We start from the raw sequence: 23,779 nt of genomic DNA on the forward strand, positions 1-23,779 counted from the left end.
TATAGTTAGGATTTTTTTCAATGTTAAATCTCAAAATTCTATTTGGAATAACTTTGGCGCCGGTTGACCAATCTGCCTCAAAATTTCCCGAAAATGGCCTCGCGGCGTTCCGGTCCTTCCCTGAAAGTTTGGGGGGGATTCGTCAAGCGGGGGCTGAGATAAAAGGGGGGTCCCAAAACGCGTTTTCCCCATGTTAATTTCCATAGGGCGGTCGATTTCACTTTTAGCCCGAACGGCTGAATGGATTTCCACCAAACTTGGCAAAATTGTAGGGACTGGTAGCCCGATGTGCCTTTGCTATGTCTCAAGATATGTCCTCCAGTGGATTTTGAGTAATTAAGGTTCAAAAAAATATATATATCTATAGCCGCGCTCCGGTACGCGCACCGGTACGCGCACCGGGCGCTTACCGCGACTTGCGCGCAGAAAGCTGATTGGTTCTGGGGTGTCTGTAAACATTCTAAACAGTCCGGAGCGGCCGCCATCTTGTGTCTCGGTAGGATCGAGACACGAGAGGTGGCCAAAACAAAGAGGGAAATGACCATGAGGGGGCAGAGTAGACCCCCCTTGACCCCCTAGGTTTGATGTGGGGGCCATAAAAGGGCCCCGCGGGGCAAAAAAAAAAAAATTTTTTTTTTATTTTCGCGGGGTGAGCGCCCGGTACGCGCACCGGTACGCGCACCGGTGCGCGTACCGGGGAGCTTACCATGGGGAAAAAGAATGACAGTTTTAAAAGTAGCTGTTTAAAAAAAAAATAATTTGTTGTTTTTTTATACATACACATACATATATATAAATGCATATGCATATATATATGCATATATGTGTATATGTGTGCGTGTAGAGAGAGGTAGAGAGGTAGAGGTGTAGAGGTAGAGAGGTAGCGGTAGAGAGGTAGAGATTAGTAGAGAGAGAAGAAGAGAAAGGTAGAGAGGTAGAGAGTGAGTAATAGAGAGTAGAGAGTGAGTAGTAGAGAGTAGTAGAGAGCAGTAGAGAGAGTAGCAGAGAGTGAGTAGTAGAGAGTAGTACAGTGAATAGTAGAGTGAGTAGTAGAGAGTAGTAGAGAGTGAGTAGTAGAGAGTGAGTAGTAGAGAGTAGTAGAGAGTAAGTAGTAGAGTGAGTAGTAGAGAGCAGTAGAAAGTGAGTAGTAGAGAGTAGTAAAGAGTGAGTAGTAGAGAGTGAGTAGTAGAGAGTGAGTAGTAGAGAGTAGTAGAGAATGAGTAGCAGAGAGAATAGTAGTGAGTAGTAGAGAGTGAGTAGTAGAGTGAGTAGTAGAGACTAGTAGAGAGAGAGTAGTAGAGAGTGAGTAGTAGAGAGTAGTAGAGAGCAGTAGAGAGAGTAGCAGAGAGTGAGTAGTAGAGAGTAGTACAGTGAATAATAGAGTGAGTAGTAGAGAGTAGTAGAGAGTGAGTAGTAGAGAGTGAGTAGTAGAGAGTAGTAGAGAGTAAGTAGTAGAGTGAGTAGTAGAGAGCAGTAGAAAGTGAGTAGTAGAGAGTAGTAAAGAGTGAGTAGTAGAGAGTGAGTAGTAGAGAGTGAGTAGTAGAGAGTAGTAGAGAATGAGTAGCAGAGAGAATAGTAGTGAGTAGTAGAGAGTGAGTAGTAGAGTGAGTAGTAGAGACTAGTAGAGAGAGAGTAGTAGAGAGTGAGTAGTAGAGAGTAGTAGAGAGTGAGAGGTAGAGAGTGAGTAGTAGAGAGTAGTAGTGAGTAGTAAAGAGTGAGTAGTAGAGAGAGAGTAGTAGAGTGAGTAGTAGAGAGTAGTAGATAGTGAGTAGTAGGGAGTAGTGAGTAGCGAGTAGTAGGGAGTGAGTAGTAGAGAGAGAGTAGTAGAGAGTAGTAGAGTAGTAGAGAATGAGTAGTAGACAGTGAGTATTTGAGAGTAGTGGAGTAGGAGAGAGTAAGTAGTAGAGAGTAGTGGAGAATATTCCAAAGTTTGGCACAGCACCACTTTCACAATGAGTCCAATCAAATCATATCACTTAGAGTCCTTATTGAAGCGCTGAATCTTGGGGTATATTCAAATGCTTTTATTTTCCTTAAGTTTATGTACCACAGCCAGCCGAAACGTTTCGTTCTGTACAACAGAACTTCTTCAGGGCGTTCTTATTTCCTTCATGTTATGTCGGTATCCAGTTGTCATATAACTAGATATTTCTTTCAAATGTTAGACGAGACATAAGTATATTCTTATTCAAAGTGACTAGGTATCAATTTTACCCACACAATTCGGGCAGACGAGTAATTTATAGCATCCTCAAAGTCTGTCTTTCAAAAATTCAAAAGTATAGGGCATGATAATCCAAATCCAAATGTTTCTCAAGAAAAGTCATTTACAATCATTCGGAATATCGGTGTTTGGGCAGATATGATCCAGGGACCCCCAGTATGCAAGGGGAATTAGTCCCCCCTCTGCAAACGCGCCAGTGGCCTGCATTGCAGAGAGGTGTAACAAGGGTGTGGCCTCATTACACTTCTCTGCAATGCAGCTCCCTCGCGCATACTGGAGGCTCCTGGTGGACTAGTTGACCCCAGGGACCCCCATTATGCAAGGGGAATTAGTCCCCCCTCTGCAAACGCGCCAGTGGCCTGCATTGCAGAGAGGTGTAACAAGGGTGTGGCCTCATTACACTTCTCTGCAATGCAGCTCCCTCGCGCATACTGGAGGCTCCTGGTGGACTAGTTGACCCCAGGGACCCCCAGTATGCAAGGGGAATTAGTTCCCCCTCTGCAAACGCGGCAGTGGGCTGCGTTGCAGAGAGGTGTAACAAGTGGCATAGTCTCATTACACCTCTGCAATGCAGCCCCTGGCGCATACTGGAGGTTGCAGGTGGGCTAATTGGCCCCCATGTGCCCCCAGTATGAAAGGGGAATTAGTTCCCCCTCTTCAAACATGCACGGGGCTGCGTTGCAGAGAGGTGTAAAAAGGGTTGTGGCTTCATTACACCTCTCTGCAATGCAGTCCCCTGGCGCATACTGGAGATTCCTGGTGGGCTTTCAGGTCTTATATAGTTAGGAATTAGCATTAAAAAAACCTTTGAAATTCACTGAAAAAACCATAGGTTTCACACCAGTTATAGTTAGGAATTAGCATTTAAAAAACCTTTGAAATTCACTGAAAAAACCATAGGTTTCACACCAGTTATAGTTAGGAATTAGCATTTAAAAAACCTATTAAATTCACTGACAAAACCATAGGTTTCACACCAGTTATAGTTAGCTGGAAATTTTACTGACATAAAACCATTGAAATTCCCACGTTATAGTTAGTTGGACTCACTATAACTTGCGCGCCTGCAATGCACTGCTGATGACGTCACATATTACATCACTCATGACATGGTCAGTGACATCACTCATGACATCACTGATGACACCATCCTTGTGACAGAGTGACAGACCTAATTTCAGTGTAATGTAACGCTTGAAACACATATTCAAAAATAGAAACAAACATTTTCAAAAAAATGGAGATACCCAAACCAGTAACAACAACCAATTCAGTAATTCCACCATCTATATACACATCCACTCATTCACCAACAGTTCTATATAGTCACTCATATATATACTCACTCATCATATGTAGTGATACACCTATACATCCTGTTACACATCAGCAGTCATCCAAAAGTTACTCACACACATACTCACACATGCAAATAAACTATTGAACATCCATTTATTTGCATATACATTTATACACACACTACCACCTTACTTCTAAGGAAACTTACACATACTTACTCTCTAAAACAATCACTTATAGAAACACATACTTATTTAAACAGGAACTCCTACAATCTCTCACTATATATACTATACTCACTTATATACATCAATACTCACATATACTAGATTAAAACATATGTCGTTACTAATGAAGACACTAGTGAGACAGTCATTCACTCACTAACACACACATATACACACTCATCCACCCATACAGTCCTGCACATATGCTGTCTTCAAAACACATACAAACAGTGAGTCAGTCACCAACCCCTGCAGCCACTTATACACAAAGAGAAACACTGATACAAACATTTAAATATTTAAACAATACTCGCTAATATATGTATTCACTAAGATACACTTAATAAGCCAGTTAACCAACCAATTTTTTTTAAAAAAACATCCATTTACACACTTATTTAAACATTTATTCTTCCATCGACCTTTACAAATACATATATAAAACAAATTTATTTTTCAGAAAGACACACATTCACTGGATGGTGTCATCAGTGATGTCATGAGTGATGTCACTGACCATGTCATGAGTGATGTAATATGTGACGTCATCAGCAGTGCATTGCAGGCGCGCAAGTTATAGTGAGTCCAACTAACTATAACGTGGGAATTTCAATGGTTTTATGTCAGTAAAATTTCCAGCTAACTATAACTGGTGTGAAACCTATGGTTTTGTCAGTGAATATATATATATATATATATATTACCTACTGGCGGTCGCCAGTAGGTATATATAGTTAGGATTTTTTCTCTATGGGACTTTTGAAAATTCTATGTCTAATAACTTTGGCGTTTGTGGACGGAATTGGCTGGAATTTTTAGGAAAATGGCACATTTTGTTTCTGAGCAGCCCCTGAAAATTTGGGGGGGTTTTGTCAAGGGGGGGGCCGAGAAAAACGGGGGGTCCCAAAACGCATTTTTAACATTGAGTTTTCCATAGTGCGTTTGGCCTCACTTTTAGCTCGAACGGCTGAATGAATTTGCACGAAACTTGGCAAAATTGTAGGGACTGTTAGCCCGATGTGCCTTTGCTGGGTCTCAATTAATGTTTTAAAAAACAGATATATCTGTGACAGCGTCCCGGGTAGCGCTCCGGTTCGCGAACTTTTCGCGTAACGGAGCTTTGCGAAGCGAAGCTGATTGGCTCTCCGGTGTCTGTCAACATTCTAAACAGTCCGGTGTGGCCGCCATCTTGTCTCTCGGTAGGATCGAGAGACAAGAAGAGGAGAAAAACGAAGGGGGAATTTAATGAAAGGGGGCAAGGTAGACCCTTCTTGACCCCCTAGGAATGATGTTGGGGTTATAAAAGGGTCCCGTGGGGCAAATAAAATTTTTTAGATTTTTTGCGGTAGAAGCGCTTTCCGGTTCGCGAACCGGGTAGCGAATCGGGACGCGAAACGGGAATTCGCCATTTTGTGTTTCGTTTTAATTAAATTACAAGATGGAGGAAAAACAATGTGAGAAGGGGTACGGGAGACGTATCCTAACCCCTATGTTTTCTGAGGGTGGCTGAGGATGCTCATATATGTTGATACTTGTCTTCCAGCGGCTGCGCGTGAGCGTTTTTTTTTTTTTTTTGCTGCGTGACGTCTGTTATTGTTCGATTCGAAGGAAATCAGGAAGTGTTGACCGCCATTTTGACACTGCGAGTAAATATATTGTTAAAAATAATTGTTATAAATTAATCCGTATTGATAAACATTTTCTGCGCCATCTTGCTTTTTTTCCAATGCCACACTTTTGTCGTGCACAGCAGCCATTTTAGATGCCTTGACCAGACCCACTGTCTGCACGACGCCGATCGCGACGTCTGTTAACGTTCGATTCAAAGGAAATCAGGAAGTGTTGACCGCCATTTTGACACTGCGAGTAAATATATTGTTAAAAATAATTGTTATAAATTAATCCGTATTGATAAACATTGTCTGCGTCACCTTGCTTTTTTTCCAATCCCACACTTTTGTCGTGCACGGCAGCCATTTTAGATGCCTTGACCAGACCCACTCTCTGCACGCCGCTGATCCTCAGCATGGCTCCCCACCCTCGCTAGCATCTCCCCCACGCATTGGTCACCCCCGCTCTCTCTCTCTTATGCATGGGCCATAAACCTCCCCCCATCTGCGCTGCTCTTCCCTGAGAATCACACCCTGTGCCCGCCCGACACCTCCCTTTCACCCTATTCACTACCGCACCCTCTGACACTCCTCTTCCTTTGTGTCTGATTGTCCAGGCCGGTCTCAGGCTATCACCTAGCCCTGCGGATGTAGCTTATGGCCTCAACTGTAAAGAATCACCCCTCTTCAAAGGAGTTACAGTAGATCAAGGCCCCCACTCCCTGAGATCCGTCACAACACACACGCGTTCCTACTATCTGATAACGATCCTGTATTGTGATTGGGGAGGGGATTCTCACTGTGAGGGTGTGTGGGACCGAGCCTGAAAAGGAAGATTCCAGGGATGCCTTTTTGTACATCAAAGTCTTCACAATTATGTGTCACATTAAAAATATATAGCACTCCAACAAAGTAGTAGGATTATAACACTTTAATAACTTATAAATATATACAAAGCACCAAAAACAGTAAACACGTTAAAAAAAAAAAAATTCAACACAGCAACAATGGTCAGTAGCAGTCTGTTGTGCGAATAGTCCGAAGGCAGCACAACGCACGGAGATCTGGACGGCACCCCCTTGCCATTCAGCGGTTTTCCGCCCTCTTTTCCTGCACTGTGTCTTGTCAGTAGCGGTCTGTTGTGCGAATAGTCCGAAGGCAGCACAACGCGCCGAGATATGGACGGCACCCTGGTGATGTCCTTTACTTGCCGCACTGGTTTTGGAATCCTACAATGCTGGGGCGCCCCGGGGGGGGAGGGGAGGCGGCGTGAACGGGCCTCCCCAGGTGGAGGCTCGTCTGCTGTAGTGGGGCGCCCTTTTACCGTTTCAGTCACCAATCAGCAGTTTTCCGCCCGCTTTTGCTGCACTGTGCCTCATCCGCCATTTAGCTGTTTACCGCCCGCTCTTGCGGCTACAGCGTCTCGCTCACCATGTAGTTGAATTGCGCCCACTCTTGCGGTGCAGCGATAGGCAGCTGCCACAGGACTCTTAAAATGGCGGCCGGCTCTTCGGATTTGGGCCTGGTCCACTAAAATGGCCCTGGGACACCTTGGAACTCGGACGCTTGACTGCTAGGGCATGGACCCCATTCCCAAAAGCGTCCCCTCAGCCTTGATAACGCTGCTCGGAACCCTCAACTATGGCACCCAACATCTAGGACTTATGCCATTTGTGTAAGGCAGTGACATCGAAGTAACTCAGGGACCAAGGAACATACCATATCCAGAGTCCTTCCCACAGCGTCTGCCTTCCTTGTTACCTAGTTATGGTTCTTTCACTCCCACTCCAGGCTTTTAGTCTGTGGATGGAAAACCATGAACCTACACTCACGTATGAAAATGTTACTATTGATGCTTGACTGAGGCCAAGGAGATCAGAGTGCATGAGTCTCATGCTCGATCGATTGAGCTAGCCGGATCAGGCAACAAAAAGGTGGTGGTGGGGGTGGCGGCATCAGCAAGGCATCCTCACACACAACTTGTCGGACATCAGCTCTGGATGTACTGGGGACGAGTCTTGGCGCATGGTGTCGTCCCCGGGCAATTTGCACAACGGTTCTACACCCCTAGGCCGCCAGCTATGCTACCTCGACAGGAATAGTGATGGATGTTGCAGCAGGCTGGCATGTAAATAGTTATTTAATAAAACGTTTTACCCTGTTACTTTGCTGGTGTGTTGTATATATTTATAATATTTGCATAGGGTTTGTCGTTATTTTGGGCGGGGTGGTTGGCGGAGCCGAGCTGTCTTGCAGCCATCATGGTGTCGAGCTCAGTTCATGTCACTAGTTTCGTATTTCTCATGAGGGGTTGTTCCTAATGTTTCTATTTTAGCGAGGTCAAAAAGAGATCCCATTAGTGGCCTACTGATTTTGCTTGATTCCTTTTGTTTTTTTAAACGATTTTTCACTATCTGCCAAGACTAAACAGAGTATTGCGACTCTGTGCTTGTTTGTAAATAGAGAATGAACAAAGAGAACCAATTCTAAAACAGTAAATGCTTGGATAATAATCAATGAAATGGAGAGAGAAGCAGGCACGACGGATTACAACGGGGGCAAAGGCCTGCGTTACCTACCCTTCACTATCTGCAAAGAGAGAATACTCCTTAAAGAAAAGAGGAGGGGGGGCAGCGTTCAAAGCACATCAGCGTGCATAAACACAAAAATGTTTTTATCTATCACGTACTTGATATTTTAAAGCTTTTCATATTTGCTATTAAAAAACATTGAAATTCACTGAAAAACCATAGGTTATAGACCATATATAGTTAGGAATTAGCATTTACAAAACCTTGAAAATTCACTGAAAAAACCATTGGTTATAGACCATATATAGTTAGGGATTAGCATTTACAAAACCTTAATTTACTCGCACAAAACTATTGAAATTCGCATATATAGTTAGTTGCACTAACTATATATCGCGCACCCGCAATCCACTGCTGATGATGTCACATATTACATCATTCATGACATGGTCTGTGACATCACTGATGACATCACTGATTTCTATTTCTATTTAGGGGGTTTTATAGAGCGCTTGGTGACGCACAGCGGCGTGTCCCCGCGCTAAGGAGCTAATACCTGCTGGAACTTACAAGTGCGGAAAGAACTACTGTGTAAATAAAGCAGTCTTCAGCTTGGCTCTAAAGATTGGTTCTGAAGGTTCTAATCGCAGGGCCATAGGTAGTTTGTTCCATCTTGATGCTGCGAGAAACCTAAAAGATCTTCCACCCATCCGGGCTCTGGACACCTTAGGAATTGCCAGGAGTCCTGAGCCGGAAGATCTCAAGGATCGAGATGGCTCATAGGGTGTCAGCAATCCTTTCAAAGGGAGCGGAGATCTCCCGTTGATGATCCGGTGGCACGTGCACAGGGCTTTGAATACCACCCTGCTTTGGATCGGGAGCCAGTGCAGAGACCGGAGGGCCGCTGTGGATCCTGCTCTTCTGGGTAGTCTAAGCACTAGTCTGGCAGCGGCATTCCGGAGAACCTGTAGACGGCTCAGATTCTTCTCCAGAGTTCCTAAGTAGAGAAGATTGCCGTAATCCATGTTTGACGTGACTAGTGCATGTACCAGGGTTTGGCGGGCTCTGATAGGTAAGAATTTTAATACCTTCCTGAGACTTTTGAGGGTCCCGAAGCATGATCCAACCACCTGATTGATCTGGGGGCCAAAGGTAAGGGGTGGGTGCTGGACCTAAACACGGCGGCCACCACGCCGACGTCCACGCCGATCGGTCTCCCCCCACCACCAGCACCTCGGTCTTGCCTCCGTTGAGCTTGAGGCAGTTGGCGGACATCCAGGCCGCTAGGTCTTGCATGCAAGCTCTGAAGATGTCCGCCGAGGGGCCGGGCGCACGTGACAGGGAGATGACCAACTGCGTGTCGTCGGCATATGACACCATTCGAAGGCCGTAACTCTCTACTAAGGTAGCGATCGGGGCAACATAAAGATTAAAAAGGGTTGGGCTCAGGGATGAGCCCTGCGGCACCCCTTGATCCAAAGAGATGCGCTCAGAGTACTGGTCACCTTGCCTTACTTGGAAGCCTCGGCCTGCAAGAAATGAATAAATCCATTTCAGTGCTGCCCCTCTTACCCCACCTTTGCTCAGACACTGTAGCAAGATGGAATGTGCTACAGTGTCGAACGCCGCACTGAGGTCCAGGAGGATTAAGGCCATGGTTTGTCCCTCGTCAGCACCTTGCCTAAGGGTTTCGGTGGCCCTAAGAAGGGCAGACTCCGTAGAGTGACGAGGCCGAAACCCGAATTGCGTAGGATGAAGGAGGTTGTTTTCTTCCACAAATTTCATTAGCTGCTTATTTACCACCTTCTCCGCTACCTTGGAGAAATAAGGCAGCAAGGAGATGGGACGAAGGTTATCTAACTTCTCAAAGCTAATGTTGGGCTTCTTACGTAGGGGGAGCACCACGGCCTGTTTCCAGTCCTCTGGTATGGAGCTGGATAAGAAGGAGATATCTAACAAGTGTCTGATATAGGGTTCTAGTGTTTCCAGACTGTCTCCCAACCTTTTAGGGGAGGCGGGATCCCGAGGGGAACCAGATTTAACAGATCTGCAGATTTTAATTAAATCCACCGGTGAAGGAGTGGTGAAATTAAGTAGCAGATTTTGGTCGGCTTCATCACTCAATAAGTCTGCTGGCATTTCCGCTGCAGGAGGTATTTGGGGAAAAGCAGAGTAAATTTTAGACACTTTGTCCCCAAAGTAGTTCGCAATGCGGTTGCATGCTGCTACTGAGTGATCTTCCTCTAAGGTAGAGGTTATTGGGGTGGCCAGAGTTTTATATATGCTGAACAGTTCCCTAGCCGAGTTCTCTGCCTCGTGGATTCTGTCAGCATAATATGTGGCCTTCTCTATCCGGATCTTGTTGTGATAGGTGCGTCTCTTAGCAAGATAGGCCTCTTTCATCCGGTCGTCGTATGCCACTCTCCACTGCCTTTCTGCACGTTTACAGTCCCTTTTGGCGCAACGCAGCGCCTCGCCAAACCAGGGAGCTTTTCTTTGTCTCTGAACCCCTTTGGTAGGTCGTCCCAACGGGGCTGTGCAGTCCAGAGCAGCAGTAATACGGTAATTAAGCAACCTATTCGCTGTATTCACACCATTACCTCCTGGGGGGCCTTCCAGGGTGAGGGCCGTATTAAACTTTTGCAGGGAGAATCTTGCCCACCTGCGCTGAGGATAGTTGAGAGGGGTGGGGCGTTAGCTTTATATTTAGGCAGGAAGATGGCAAATGGGACCAAGAAATGGTCTGTCCAAGGCAGGGGCACTGGGGGAGCAACTGAGACATCCTCCCAGTTAGCAAATATTGGGTCAAGCAAGTGCCCACCATTGTGTGTAGGAAGCAGCCCCTTTAGTTCCAGCTGTAGGGTGTGAAGTTCATCCCGGAACTCCACCGCTCTTTTATCTAAGGAGTCATCCAGATGTGTGTTTAAGTCTCCTAACAACAGAAACTTGTCCCTCCTGATCGCTGATTCAGTAACACACTCTAAAAGGTTGCCTTTGAATCTGGACATAGGTCCTGGAGAACGATAAACTAGCAGACCCTTGATCGTCGTGCTCCCATCAATGTTTATGCTGAAAACACCTGCCTCGCATCCTGCCAAATTGACTCGTTCGAGTTTGCAGGCCCATTGCTGTTTAAAGGCGATCGCAATTCCCCCTCCTCTGCCTACAGGTCTGTCCAGGCGCACCATCTGATGACATCACTGATGACATCACCCAGTGACTGTATGTTTCAGTAAAGTTAAAATATGTCTTACATATTGATGAATGAATGGATGTATAAGTGTCTGGATGAAGTATTTAGTAGGTGCATGACTGACTGTATGAGTGAGTGATTACATGTGCCTCACTGAGTGCATGGGTTAGTGACTAAACTGTCTTAATTTGTGCATTATTATGTCTGTTGTTCTGTAAACTGCTGCATGTGTTAATCAGTAGCTATATGAGTAACTATATGGGTTATTGATTGGTTGCCCAAGTATTTGTATGGGAGACTGAGTGTGTGTGTGGGTGGCTGGGAGGTGTATGACTCTGTGCATAGATGTGTGAGCAGTTGATTCACTAGATGTATGGGTTCAAAAGTGCATGTGGAAACAGCTGCATGGGCAGTTGACTGTGTGCATGAGTGTATTGGTGAGTGAATGGATATCTCAGTGCTACATCTCAAAGTAAGTACATATGTAAAACACAGTACATGTGAGAGTTGAATATATAAATAACTGTGCATAAGAGCCAGTGAATGTGTGAGTGGCTGTATGGATCATTGTGAACTTGTATCAGGGATTGTATAAGAGAGTAAATATGTGTTAGAATATGTTTGAATTAGTAAGGTGTGTATAACTGTATAGTTGAGGAAAAGGAGGAGTGATTGATTCTTTTCATGACTGACTAGATGTATGAGTAACTCCATGGATGAGTGACAATCTGTGAGTGTCTGTTTACACTGATTGTATCTAAGGTTATATTAGAGTCTGAAGAGGTTCATCGTATTATCACATGAATGATATTATCAGTGATGTGATCAGTAATGTCAAATGAGATGTCATCAGTGATGTCATCAGTGATGTCATTTGAGATGTCATCAGTGATGTCATCAGTGATGTCATTTGAGATGTCATCAGTGATGTCATCAGTGATGTCACTGACCATGTCATGAATGATGTAATATGTGACATCATCAGCAGTGGATTGCGGGTGCGCGATATATAGTTAGTGCAACTAACTATATATGCGAATTTCAATGGTTTTGTGCGAGTAAATTAAGGTTTTGTAAATGCTAATCCCTAACTATATATGGTCTATAACCAATGGTTTTTTCAGTGAATTTTCAAGGTTTTGTAAATGCTAATTCCTAACTATATATGGTCTATAATCTATGGTTTTTTCAGTGAATATATATATATATATATATATATAATGTAACTACAGTTCAATCCCACAATTTTGGCCGAATTAATGTGCACTTTACAGCTCCTAGATTGGACCATAACTCTACTATGTCTCCAAGAGGGGCTCACTCATGGTATACAATGACATGAGCGAATCCTCTTGGCTTCAGTAATCAAAGATAAGAATAACCACCAGGAAGTGCTATAAGGCCACCTTGCACCTGGGGAAGTTAGCATGGGATGAATCCTGCAGGTAGCAACTTAAGGAAGCAAGCGCAGCAAAGGAAGTTAATTAATTCTGGTCCTTATTCACCTAGCGAGTGAGGAGCACCTCCGCCACCTGACTATATCACTGGCCAAAAATAGTACGATCACTTCCGGAAGCTCTGTTCAACCATGAAGGATCTGCCCTTGGTTTCGGTGGCTGAGTTTGCTGGGCACACTGTGGATGATAAACGTTTTGCCTTGGGTAAAATAGAGGCTGTGATAGGCAGAATAGTGCTGTCAAAGGCTGCAGGACCATGCGGCATACCAGGTGATTTATTTCTAGCTGATATCCCAAATTGGGCCCCTACATTCTTTTTCTGACAAATGCAATAGCTAATGGTGCCCCAGCTGAGGCGGTCCCAATCTATAAAAAGGGAGCCAGAGGTGACCCCTCAAATTACGGGCCCTTAAGCCCGTAATTTGATGACCTGCAGAAGGTCTTCAGCAGAGTTCTGTTGCTGAGGATCCAGCTGTGGGCAGACAATAATGCCATTTTTTCACAGTTTCAGGCTGGTTTTAGGGCCTGGACGGGAACCATTGACAGGCATTCCGGCTCCAACTTATATACTGGAAAGAGGTGGTGATTGGCAAGTGCAGCTTATACCTTGCATTTATCGACTTAAAAAATGCCTTAGATCTAGTCCCTAGGAGTAGAATATGGCTGGCACTAAAAGATATGGCATCCCCCTGTTTATTCTTAATCTTGTAGTTCGGTTACATGAAGATATTGATGCACAGATTAGGTGGGGGACGCCGGGACAGTTGAACGGCCGTATTTCTGTCAGCAGGCGGGTTCAACAAGGTTGTGTTCTGGCTTCCACTCTACTACCCCACTATATGAATGGAGTGGTTAGTTTCCTGCAAGAAGATCCAGCAGATGCACCAACCCTGGGGGGTGATGGGGTACCAACCCTTTTGTTCACAGATGACACCCTGTTTGTTTCAAAAACTCCAATGAGGCTACAGCGATTATTGAACAGATTTCAACATTTCTGTAATAATAGGAGGATGGTCATTAACACCTTAAAAAAATCCTTGGCCTTTAACCCCCACAAGTCTTATAGAGGCAGCCCCTTGCTCGATGGAACACCCCTAGAAAGAGTTGGCACCTTTGATTATCTTGGTGTCCGACTCTCAGACAATATGTCATGGAAGCACCACCTAGCAAAGATGTTGATGAGCCACAAAAGGGTAGCGGGATCACTTGGGAAGCAACATTGAGCATCACACAGTAGACCAGTAGCTCCAGCCCTTCAGGTATACGACGCGAAAGCAGTTAGTACAGCACTGTACGAATCAGAGTTTTGGAGATTTGACAAGGCCCACGACCTCTGCAGATCTGGCACAAATTCCTTGGGGATCTAGTGATGTTGCCTAAATACATTCCCCCTCACTCTCCTTATGCTTGATATTCGCAAATGATCCATTGGCGATGTAGCAAGGCTTCACCCACTGCTCTTTTGGTCTCGCATTAGGCGAACCCCTGAGCTTCTGCCCTATGCAGAAGCCCTATCTGAGGTCATCAGGTTTGACACAAGTAGCAAAGTGGGCTGGATTCCTAATGTTAGGAAAATTATGTCAGCCTTAGGGCTCCGAGCACATTGAGACAAGCAGGACCCACCAAGGAAAGAAGATCTCACATGTCTCTATTGGTAATGGGTCGACCAACAAGAATCTAGTTAACAAATCTTGGGGAGACAACCGCAGAATTGTATCTCCATAAACAGGACAGACACTTGGAGCCCTTTTTAGATATAATAAGGTCCCCCAGGCCATGATGTTATATATCCATTTCAGGCTTGGAACACTACCTGTATGTGAGACTACGGACAATTGGCACACACACGTAATCCAACGCCAAAGGACTGTCCATGTTGCAAGACCCCAGTAGAAAGTGTTGTCCACATTATGTTTGCATACCAGGCATACGCCATGCTGAGGGCCAAATGGCTAAACCCGATTTGCCGGCAATTGGGCACACACAACTATTGGGTTGCCCTGCACATTCATAGATCTACTCCAAGACTGCTCTTTGTCTGTAGTGCGGCCAATTTTCTAAGCCATGCATGACTCATAAGACAAAAGATCCAGACAGGAATACCGCAGTCCCCAGTAGCATGAGGACTACACGCAGCTGTAGCAGGGCCCATAAGCTGGTAATTTATGCCTTATTTACACATTTTGCATATGCACTTTATTGCTTTTAGTCTTCCCATAATGCTTCCCTGATGGGGGATTTCAAACTGGGTCCAACAGAAGATGCACGGCAATAGGAAGCATTTTAGTCATTTCCCTCCTTATTTTAAAATTGTATTTTATGGATATTTTTATTCTTGCATCAATAGCCTTATCGTTGCTCCATTGAACAGCAAGCTGTACTCTGGTTGCAGCTGGGTACTAAAATGGATTGATTGTATATACCTGTCAGCAATATGCTGTTGTATGAACTGATTATTTTTATATTATTTTATTCAAAATGACGTTTTTGTAGCTTTTATGACACAACCTGTCAAAATAAAGCATATAAAGGGTTTATATTTACCTGTAAAATACTTATAATTCCTTTTAAAACCTTTACCACACACATGGCTTTACCATTCATGCTTTTACAATGAAATTTGTTGTAAAGGAATGGGCACTAAAGGCATATGCATTGTAAAGGCATGCGTGGTTCAGTCATACATCCCCTGTATCTAGGTTGCTTCCCAGGATATTTGCTGCATTTATTGAGGGAGATGTTTGTCATACATCAAAGGCCAGGCTGGTATTTCTTTTGTCTTGCCCAAGAAGAGTTAACATGGTTAACGTCATGTGGCCCTTCAAGGCTACCAGGTAATGTGTGTGCTTGAAAGTCAAGTGGTTCTTTAGATTTGAGAACTTGAAGATGCAATGTGACAATAAGTGGGAGGAGCAGGCAGTCCAGCCAGCTTCACCTGCAGCCTGGCACTTCAATTACTTTGCTTTAAAGTGAGCTTTTACCTCCCGCCACGTGGGAAGAATGATGGTATTCTTGGCTTTCCTGGTGGGGACTACGCGTCCCAGCTGACAATGAGGGTGAGGAGCAGGCCCTCCAACTTGCAAAACCTGCAGCCCAGCAATATAAAGCAGGTTTTCACCTCTCGCTGCGCAGGACGAGTTGTGGCATTCTTGGCTTTCATTATGGGGACTACGAGGGTGAGGACAGGCCCTCCAACCAGGTGCACCTGCAGCCCAGCACTTCAATTATGGCATTATAAAGCTGTATTTTACCTCCAGCTGCGCAAGCCACCCATAGCTGAAGCCCAGGGCAAGGGCGTGCCCATTATCACACATCACTGCCCAGAAGAGACTAGTCTGGGCACCCCCTTTTGGATCTATCTTTAAGCATTTGGGGCACCTGCATGAACCAAAGTACTGTGCTATATTCATGCTGTCTTTCCTGCCCTGCCCTCAACAATAATTTTGCTCCTGTATTGCCAACTTGCATTTTTGGGCAGCTGAGTGATCTCTTTGACTCTAAACTCCGCAAACCGAGGAAGGAACTACCACAGAGCACTTTCGCCCTAGTCCCTGCTTGTTCTGAAATGTAAATGTACAGGAATCAATATAGCGCAAATCACCAAGCGGTTTCTAAGCACTTGCTTAGGGAACCCCTCCTGGTATTCCCCTGTGAGATAACCCTGGCAGGGTATCCACAAGGTGAAAGCCAGGCATCCTGCCGCGAGGGGCCGTTGTGGAGATTAAGCAAGCTATTGCCCAGAGTCGCAGAGTGTGAACCCGTGAATCGAGTAGGCACTGGAGCGAGAAATGTCGAGTCCATGGACATTTTAGGACTCAAGACCCCGCCGCGCCGGGAATTGAACCCTGGTCCCGGGCTGACCTCTGCTTCCAGGTCTGCCTCCTCTAACCCAACAATAATTTTGCTCCTGTATTGCCAACTTGCATTTGTGGGCAGCTGAGTGATCTCTTTGACTCTAAACTCCGCAAACCGAGGAAGGAACTACCACAGAGCACTTTCGCCCTAGTCGTTGCTTGCCCTGAAGCACTCTGCCCTTTGGGGATGGCCAATGGAGGGGCTTGAAAGCATTGCCGGTGGTCCCCCCACCCGAGAGACCGCAAACCAAGGAAGGAACCAGCACAGAGCACTTTCGCCCTAGTCCCTACTTGCCCTGAAGCACTCTGCACTTTGAGGGTGGCCCCTGGAGGGGTTTGAAAGCAACGCCGGCGGTCCCGCCACCTGGGATATCGCAAATAGAGGAAGGAACTAGCACAGAGCACTTTTGCCCTAGTCTCTGCTTGCCCTGAAGCACTTCGCACTTTGAGGACGGCCCCTGGAGGGCCTTGAAAGCAACGCCGGCGGTCCCGCCACCAAGGAGACCGCAAACTGAGAAAGGAACTAGCACAGAGCACTTTCACCCTAGTCCCTGCTTGCCCTGAAGCACTCCGCACTTTGAGGACGGCCCCTGGAGGGGCTTGAAAGCAACGTTGGCAGTCCCATCACCCGGGAGACCGCAAACCGAGGAAGGAACTAGCACAGAGCACTTTTGCACTAGTCATTGCTTGCCCTGAAGAACTCTGCACTTTAAGGATGGCCCCTGGAGGGGCTTGAAAGCAAGGCCGGCGGTCCCGCCACCTGGGATATCGCAAACAGAGGAAGGAACTAGCACAGAGCACTTTTGCCCTGGTCTCTGCTTGCCCTGAAACACTTCGCACTTTGAGGACGGCCCCTGGAGGGCCTTGAAAGCAACGCCGGCGGTCCCGCCGCCCGGGAGACTGCAAACCGAGAAAGCAACTAGCACAGAGCACTTTCGCACTAGTCCCTATTTGCCCTGAAGCACTCGGCGCTTTGAAGACGTTTCCTGGACTGGCTTGAAAGCAACGCCGGCAATCCTGCCACGCGGGAGACCGCAAACCGAGGCAAGATTTAGCACAGAGCACGTTCGCCCTAGTCCCTGCTTGCCCTGAAGCACTCTGCACTTTGAGGACGGCCCCTGGAGGGGCTTGAAAGCAACGCCGGCAGTCCCATCACGCGAGAGGCACGCGGGGCGTTACTGTGCTCAGCCCGGATGAACACTGGGCCAAGACAGGTCCGTCTTAGCCCGTTCTACACAGACCAAGGCCGGGCCGGGTCATATCTCTCTCACCTTACGTATGCAAGGTACTGGCCTATGATTTGATTAGATCTTTGGAGCATTGGGCCAATACTGCATGACTGACACTGATTTTATTTATCATTGAACTGTACCTCTATGTCCTATCCTTCCTAGAGCAGGAAGGCAGGAAGGAATTAAGTTTGAAACAAAACATCGTGTATTGACTGGCCTCACCCCCATGAGCACTGGACCATCGGACTAAGTACACTTCTACAGGAGGTGTACTAAACCTATTTTTTCTTGTTGTAATCTCTCTTTTTACCTTTCCGATTTGTCATTTATTCGACTGAAAATTCAGAAGAGAAAATTGGTGACTAACCAGAACAATAAGCCGGCTAAGACAGGAGAACATCCACGCCAGTCCCTACTATATTATTTAACGGGTGCTGTGGGGGACATAGAACGGCAGATCATAACTGTTGAGGAGGCTTTAAATCCAGTAACGGAGGGGTGTGTATTAGGGGATGTTAGTTCCCTTTACCTAACAGGTACTCACGGAAGCGATCCAACTTTAACTGGCTGCGTGTTAAACATTTCTGATCACATATCCGGCTGTGAACATAAAGGTGAACATGATAATGAAACATAACCATCGAATAAGCGTGCCAGAAATCCCGATACATGCACTCCCAAAGATAAGCAAACCCCCACCCAAACCATGTAAAAAAGCCCCTATGAAAGTGAAGTCGCAAAAGAGTGCATATTGGGAAAAATCGCTACTCCCTTGTAGCGCACGTTTACTGTGCATGGTTGGTAACTTTAAAGATAAGCTAGAGGCCCTAGAAATATACACTAGAGATAGGTTAAGTAATTTGATGTTAAGATTTGGACAAATCGAAGCAAGTTTGACTAAATGCTTGGATAAACTTGAGTCACTGGAACAGGGGAGTGCTTCTTTCCAAGCGAAACAACTGGGTGAAGAAGGAAACAGGTTCAGCTCTGACACAAATATCATTGCACCAGGCATTATTAGGGATTTAGGACCTGGTCCATTCAAAATACCGTTTCAGCCACCCACTGTAAACACACGGTTATAGCCCCCAGCCATACCATTAGTTACTATTCCATCCACTCATTCTATCAGTGTTACAAATCCCAATACCACATATGAGAGGAAGTATGATGAACACACAACATACTTGGACCTACCTCCAGCCACCACGCCCTACATTGTGGTATTGGCGAACGTCCCTCAACTAGTTCAAGGGACAGAAGAATCGTTGGAAATGTTGAAAAATAGGCCACTGCATTGGCTTGGTATTAGGACGGGCCTTGGGGAAAACCTATATGAAGAATTTAAAATGGCTAGAAGAATAAGGTTGGTAGGCAGACGACGGAAAACACTCCCGAAGGATTGTGTAGTCCTGACATTGAGGACCCCTTGCCTAGTAAACCTGATCATGAGTAGAACAGGTAATTACACTACACTAGTACAAGGTATTAATGCACTACCCCTAGGCTATTCCTACCAACCCCGAGATAGTAGCAGTGCAAGGATAAACTGGAAAGCTCATATGCCAACCTACAGCAACCTTTTCAACATCCACAAACATAACCGCTTCGACGCATTTAATACACTCGAAGCAGTAAACTGACTGAGACAAGGGGATCCCGTTCATCCAATAACACCTAGAACCATGGTTAATGGCACCAGTCTGGCTGCGCTATCAACTGTCCTCTTATCTGAAGAAGGCGACATACAGGGAAAAGACACAACAGGATATATACAGGTAAGCATGTGCACAGCCCTAGAGGCTCAGGATATGACAACCCGAACTTCCCCTATACAAACTGGACATATTAACCTGTAGGGGGAGAATGGGCAGAGAAGGAGTATGGCCACTGACAGGTGAGATAAATGACAGTTCCTATTTTTGAACGTGGCTGGCCTAAAAAGCAAGACTTCCATTAATATATGGATGGATTTTGTGTGCAAATTTAGGATAATAAGCCTACAAGAAACATGGGTAGTGGATCCAACTCATATAACTGGGTTTTAAACATTTTATCACATCACGGTAGAGCAAAAGTGGGCCTTTCTACCTATATCTCTGCCTGTAATTGGACAAATGTTTTATTTCTCCTGTTACCCCAAACGTCTCTGATGGTAGAAATCCCTATCAGATCCCATTTATCAAACCCTTTCGTCTTCCAGAGTTTGCCCAGCTTCTCAGAGTCAAAGAGCAGAGTGGCCAATGTCACTTTGTCTTTCCAGCCCAAGCAGCAGGTGTCATTATGCCAAACCCGAAGTGCGTGCCCCGTGGGCCCCATCAAATCTCGAAAAACAGCTTCCTGTTATATCCCCCCGAGGGAGAAGCCATTTGTCCATGGATTAGGCTGGATCAGCCGCCGGCCCATACATGCAGTGATTAATCGCAGCAAGCTGGGAGGACCAATAGAACCTTTTGATATCTGGGAGGGCAATGCTACCATCATACCAGGGAAGAGTAAGTCTAGCGAGTGCAATACGGGGTATACCCTCCCATAGTAGACTGCGGTGAAGCCCCTCAACCTTGCGGAAAAATCTCTGTGGTACAGCTTTGTGGGTATTCTGGAGGGCATTGAGAAACCGGGCCAGAGCCATCATTTTAAAAAGTGTCGCCCGGCCCAACAGAGTCAAATATGATTTTGATATTTCCTGATTCTCTACAGTCTCTAATAACAATTAAACAAGACTTAAAACATGTTTCTAAACCCTGCATCTTTAGACCAAAGACCACAAAACTGAAAAAAGCAAAAGGAAGAATAAACAATACTTTAGTGCCATGCCTAAACAACAAAACTCTAGCAGAATTATGTTAGCTTAGTCTTTCTTACTGCTAGCTTATATAACAAAGTTACATTGTATTGGCCCCTTCAGGAAGAAAAACATGACTCTTTCACTCTCTTTTTCCTTTCTTTGAATGGCATTTAGTTTGTGGTTGTGCGGGTGTTTTTTCAGTGTTTGTATGTTTTCACTGGTGAGGGCTATTTCTCTTTCAGTGGGGTTTTATCAGGTATTTTATGTTTAAACCTAAAACCGGGCAGCCTAAGTATAATATTAAAACATGGATTGGTCTTGAGTAAAGACAGTAATAGGAGGGGATGATACCCATAGTAGTTTGCTGACTATACATTTTCAATATGATTGTTATATTGAACCCTAGCTTTAGGTTGCCCATATGTTTTTGAAAACCCAGAAAGTATCACAAAGATGGACAAAGGTTAAATTAAGGACTGTTTTCTATCCCATAGAAGGGCACGGGGGATAGTGAAACCTACAGTCAGAGATTACTGCTGCCTCCTTCACAATACTGAAGCAGGAGGACCCTACGTAATTGTTGTACATAACACATGGGAGTGGATGCTACTAAAGTGCTTCAGAACACACTCTGATGGCTTTTGTGCTTCCTCCAGCAGCAATTTGCCCCTACAGACACATTCGTTTGCCCCTGTGATGAGACATCACCACCGACCCTTTTACATTTTGTATTCTTTTGTAAGTTCTATTCACCTCTCACTAAATGGTTTTTACTTCCACGATTAGGCAAGCACAAGTTTAGCAGGTGCACAGTTGCATTGATTTTTCTTCAACAACTTGAAGGAATCTCTACTTGCAAGGCAGTCGACTCCTTTTTAAAAAATGCGCTTTAGTTATCTAAATCTATGTTGTTTTGTTGTTGAATATGGCAGTTTTTATGTGACATCTCTTTTTATATTTGATACCCACTGATTGCATTTGCTGTTTTTATGCGCTTCTGCTAGTGGTTTTATTTGTTTTAATCCATAATGTATTATTGTGCTGTTATTGTGTATTTTTTACGGTCTGCCTTCATGAGATTGAATGAAGATTAATTGATTTGATTTGTGTCTCATCTGCATACTTGAGACAAGAAAGACACAACTACTGACTCGATCTACACAGGAGTCTGAGGTAGATATTCAATGGAACATGCAAGAGTAGTAGTGCCATGTGGAATCCTGGTGTAACAGTGGAAGGTTTGAAGGCATATGAGGGTACAAAGATGATGTGTTTCTGGTTTGCTAGAAAGTAGGGATACAAATACAATACATTTTTGTGCCTATCCACATCCTGAAGACAGTAGCATTGGGTGACAGACTGTATTAAATATGACAGGGACATCTAGCAGAATGACAGAGTTGCCTCACTTTATCTTTCTGTGTTCTTACCTCACTCATTCTAGATATTAGTATGGGTTTTATTCCTCTGCATGGGCAGTAACTGGCCTGATTATCTAGAAGGGTTTGGCCAAAAAGCATTTATTGTTATTGGCTCTTGATGACTGAGTTGCTTGCAGAGTTTTTATGATTGAAACTTTGCATTCATTTACATTGGTACTAGTTGCAAATTAGGGTTTAGTTATCATCTGCATTGCTGTTGTAATGGATTTCATCAAAAGGATTTCTTTTAAGATACCTTGGACATGGGTGGGATGAGGATCCAGATTCTTCATTGTAGGAAATTAAATGTGATCCTGGAAGAGTAGTCCAACATGGATGCGAGGGCCTTTATGATGCTTCCTTTAGTTGTCTGGAATAGGCAGTGTGACTGAAACTGTAAGTTGTTCAGGGACAGCTTTAAGGTCTTTAGAGTGAGTAGTTAGTTGGTCATCCCTGACTGTTTATGAGGTAGGCTCGTTAGATGTGTAATTGGCAGCTCTATTGATTTCTTCTGCCCTTGTCTATTTGATGCTCCCTACCTATTGAAATGCTCTGTTGATAGCATTGAACCATGGGTGTGTCAGGTTAAGTAGATAATCAAAGCGGCAACAGAGCTGTAATTGAGAAGGACAGTACGTCTCTAATGATCAACACTCAAGGTATACAGTATGCAACAGAAACTGGAGGCTCATGTAAACGTCTTGACACTATGGGTATACATGGGTCTAAAACCAATGACTTAACTCAAGCCAGGCTGTGTGTAGTGTCTAGATGCAGTGTCCTAAAGCAAGCTTTGTGTTTACACACTTTTTATGATAACTCAAATATATTATGGATTTATCTATACTACTACTATAAAGAGAGAACAGAAACCTTTTGGCAAGGTAAACTCGGGAACTACAGCGCCAATCCACACACCCAATACATTGTTGTAATCCTCAGGGTGTGTAGATCGGCATAGGCTGCATAAAATAAAATAAAAACGTAAATTAAAAAATTAACCTGTAAAAACAAAGTAGTCCCCAAAACTAGCGCCGGCCGCGACTTAGCACTGACCACGACCTACACCTGCGTGATGACGACAGGCGTGGAGGAGCGGTGACGAGCGGCGATGAGCGGCGAGGAGTGGCGAGGAGTGGCGCGGCGGCTCAGGTAAGGCGAGGCGGGAAGCGGTCCGGACAATGTCAGGGCGGGCGGGGGCCCGGGAGTGGCGGTGAGCGCGACTGAGGTAAGGCAGAGGCGGAAGGCAGGCGGCCGGGAGGCAGGCGGGCGGGTGGGGGCGGTATAGGCAATGTCGGGGCGGGCGGGCGGGCGGGGGCCGGTATAGGCAATGTCGGGGCGGGCGGGGAGGGCCAGTATAGGCAATGTCGGGGCGGGCGGGCGTTCGGGCGGGGGCCCGGCCGGGACTAAACAAAAGCACAAAATGCTGCCCCCAGCCCCCTTCTGCCCCAGGGCAACGCCGGGGCGGGCTGCTAGTATTGCATAAAATGGTTTTAGTTAAAAGAAAATAGAAAATATAACACACAACATTACAATATGAATGGTTTTCAGTAAGGATGAAAATAAGCCAGCAGCCTCACAATAAGAATGGCGGTCTCGTGGAATAAGTGGGTCCAAACAGACCTGATAAAGCGTTACATTTATTAAAAGCAGGGCCCATGGCTAAACTTGCTCATCTATGCTTATGCAGTTCTAATGTTTGTAAACGCTACTAGATATGAACCCTGGAACAAGCCTGGACCAGCCTAAAAACAGGAAAACACAGCACAAGCTTGCATTAGCTAATGGCTATTGATTTAAACGCTAAAGGATATGGATGCCTTTTATTCGAATATAAGATTTTAAAACCTTCACAACACAAGGAGGCACTTTGCTATCATTTTAAGTTGCTTAAAGCTGTGTGCAAACCTAGATGTTCGATACATGAGATAACAAAACAAAAA

General features: G+C 45.2%; 1 pseudogene; it reads right to left on the bottom strand.

The window, feature by feature from the left end:
• The window catches only part of LOC147748029 (cytochrome P450 2D15-like), a 433,488-nt pseudogene that overhangs the window by 390,852 nt on the left and 18,857 nt on the right, over positions 1-23,779 (bottom strand).

The sequence above is a fragment of the Lissotriton vulgaris genome, chromosome 1_1 (genome assembly GCF_964263255.1).
Source record: "Lissotriton vulgaris chromosome 1_1, aLisVul1.2, whole genome shotgun sequence".
In the NCBI taxonomy this organism is placed as follows: domain Eukaryota; kingdom Metazoa; phylum Chordata; class Amphibia; order Caudata; family Salamandridae; genus Lissotriton; species Lissotriton vulgaris.